Genomic DNA, 2,633 nt, shown 5'->3' with positions numbered 1-2,633 from the left:
AGACCAGCAGGATCCATGCTAGGCTAAAGGCTGATGGCAGCGCCCCCTTCAGGAGACAGAGACAGTGAACGTTGTCTGATCCCAGATGTTCATTCTGCAGGATGCTCTCTCCTCCGGCCTGTATGCTGTGTGTACAGCAACATGACAACAAACTGGATTTGATTTGAAAAGCAAGGCTCAAACCGGTCTTAACCGGTCCAACACAAGACTGAACCAGCACAAAACCGGTCCAGAACCAGAACCAGTCTGTCTCAGCCCAGACCCGCCTGGAACTTGAGCTCTGGGCTCCCGACCCGTCCCAGCAGTCGTTGTCATGGCGCCTGTTTCTATCGATAGAACCTACAAACGTGCTGCAGCTCCAGCAAATCAGCCGACAGAATAATGATGAGTTCTAGCCGAGACCTCTGACTGATGGAGGAAGTGTTGAAGGTCCGACAGACGCTGGATGTTCCTCCTGTCGGACCATCGGCTCCACCTCCACCCGGTGAGTCGGGCTCTGGTGGGTTTAAAACGCCGTCTTCATTCCTCGCTCTGAATTCGCAGCCTTCCTCCGAACCCTCCGGCTCTCCTGGTGCGAGTCGAGGTTACGTGTTAGCGAGCAGCAGATAACGTTTGTGCTTCATCACGCTGCCTCCAATTTAACATTTCACACCGTTGGCTAATGTATTCCCACCATTAGGGCTGCATAATGAGCAGCAGGACGCTGTTTAGCATGCAGTAAACACCTGCTCGCCCAAGTCATATTTCACTCTTTCTCCTCGTCAGCAGCTCTTGCAGCGCCGGTGGAGGAGGTGGAGGTGTGGGGGGGTGCGGTGCAGAGGACAGCAGGGCCATTTGTATTCTGCTAATCCTGCTCCAGTGCTGCTGCAGAGGCTAATGGGGGTTAACAGGACTTTCACTTCAGCGCCGGCTCTCTGGAGGCCGGGCTGCAGGTAGAACCAGCTCACCTGGGACCGGAGCTCTGTGATGGGGTGACGGGCTGCAGGGAGGAGCCCCCGTTGGTGGAATTACAGAGCTGGGAGTTCATCCGAGGTCACCGCCAGTGTTATTAGGCTGTAAATGACACTCTGGAAATAAACACCCTGAATGTAAACCAGTGCTGGAGCTGCTCAGAAACACAACTGGACAAACTGGGATTAATGTTCCCGTTAAAAAGCTCCCGTCCNATAGATCAGCTGTAGTACCGGGTTGTTCCACCAGGACAGAGTTTCTACATCCAGGAGCATCTGCTGATTTACAAAAGTGCTCTAAACTAGCATTCCTAGCATCCTGCTACTCATGGGGTCGACCTTTAGAAGACTGATCCTGATGTGTGACCTGGTTGGTCTTCACTAGTTCAGTTCCTCCTTTTCTCCTTCACTGAACACTTTGTCGTTAAACTGCCTCCTTTTCCCTTCAGCTCTTCTTTTGAGCCACATTCCAGCAGCTATTATATCATTTCACTTCCTTCCCTTCTTGTTTCCTCCGTCCTTCCTCATCCAGGTGAGCGTCTAAACATCGTTTACAGCGACTCGTCTTGACTCCGTTGCCGTCGGCTCAGAGCGTCGTCATAAACACACATTTCTGCGGCGGGCTTTCCGTGCAGACAAGCCCGCTCTTTAACACAATCACTTGCACTTTGCTTCAACCCACAATTACAGAAGAAGCCACTTGAGGCAATCTGACGGCAGCCACAATAAACCGAGGTGTTTACACCACGGGAGCGCCGGCTGCACTCGCCGAGAGGAAATTAGTGTCGTTCTTCACATGTGGAGATTAAAGCGCCGGCTGGAGCGAACGCTGCCTCTTCATGAGATGGAGATGGAGGCCGTCGTCACTGAAGGCACCTTATCAGCAGTAAACAAGCGGAGCAGCTCTCAGAAAGCAGAGCAGCAGCAGGTCGGCTTGTTTTACACGACAGCTCAGCAGAGACGGAGCAGAAGAAACCAGTTAGCAGCTCCGTGTGCAGCCGGCTGTAAAAGTGGAGCAGACAGCCTGCAGATCGCTGGATGTTCAGCTGATCGTCACCTGGAGCTGCTGCAGGCTGAAGCTGAACCTGGACCTGGACCAGCCACGCTTCAGCTCTCTGACCCCCTTAATTCCTCTCAGCAGAGAAAACACAGTCAACGGTGTTTAGCTCTGTTGTCGGAGTCACGTCAGCTAAAGGCCTCGTTAGCTGATGAGCTGCTGCTTTAACCTTCAGTCTCCTGGTCCTTCACTCAGGTTCATGTTCCTCTGCAGCATGAAGTCCTGCAGCTCTGTGGAACCAGAACATGGAGGAGGAGACAGAACTCAGAGGCGTCTTTTGTCAGCACGACTCAGAACCACAGAGACCAGAGACCAGGGACCAGGGACCAGGGACCAGGGACCAGAGACCAGAGACCAGAGACCAGGGACCAGAGACCAATAAAATGAGTCTGGAAAGTTTACCCAGAATGCACTTTGTAAAGTTTTCTCTGGTGAATGATCAGAACCAGAACCACATCCAGGGTACCACTGATTGTTTCTATGACTCTGTGTCATAGACATTAGACTGGTACCACTATGATCCATCCCATAATACTGATGCTACCAGCTGCTGACAGAGGACATGAACAGAACCAGGTCCAGTGTTCAAACTGAGACACCTGGATGGATGTAGAACTGCTCTGGTG

General features: G+C 52.3%; 1 protein-coding gene across 2 annotated transcripts in view; it reads right to left on the bottom strand.

The window, feature by feature from the left end:
• The window catches only part of samd12 (sterile alpha motif domain containing 12), a 120,443-nt gene that overhangs the window by 29,614 nt on the left and 88,196 nt on the right, over positions 1–2,633 (bottom strand). The window lies entirely within an intron of this gene.

Source organism: Stegastes partitus, unplaced genomic scaffold (assembly GCF_000690725.1).
Source record: "Stegastes partitus isolate 25-593 unplaced genomic scaffold, Stegastes_partitus-1.0.2 Scaffold806, whole genome shotgun sequence".
In the NCBI taxonomy this organism is placed as follows: Eukaryota; Metazoa; Chordata; class Actinopteri; family Pomacentridae; genus Stegastes; species Stegastes partitus.
This window is presented reverse-complemented; position numbering and strand designations above follow the sequence as displayed.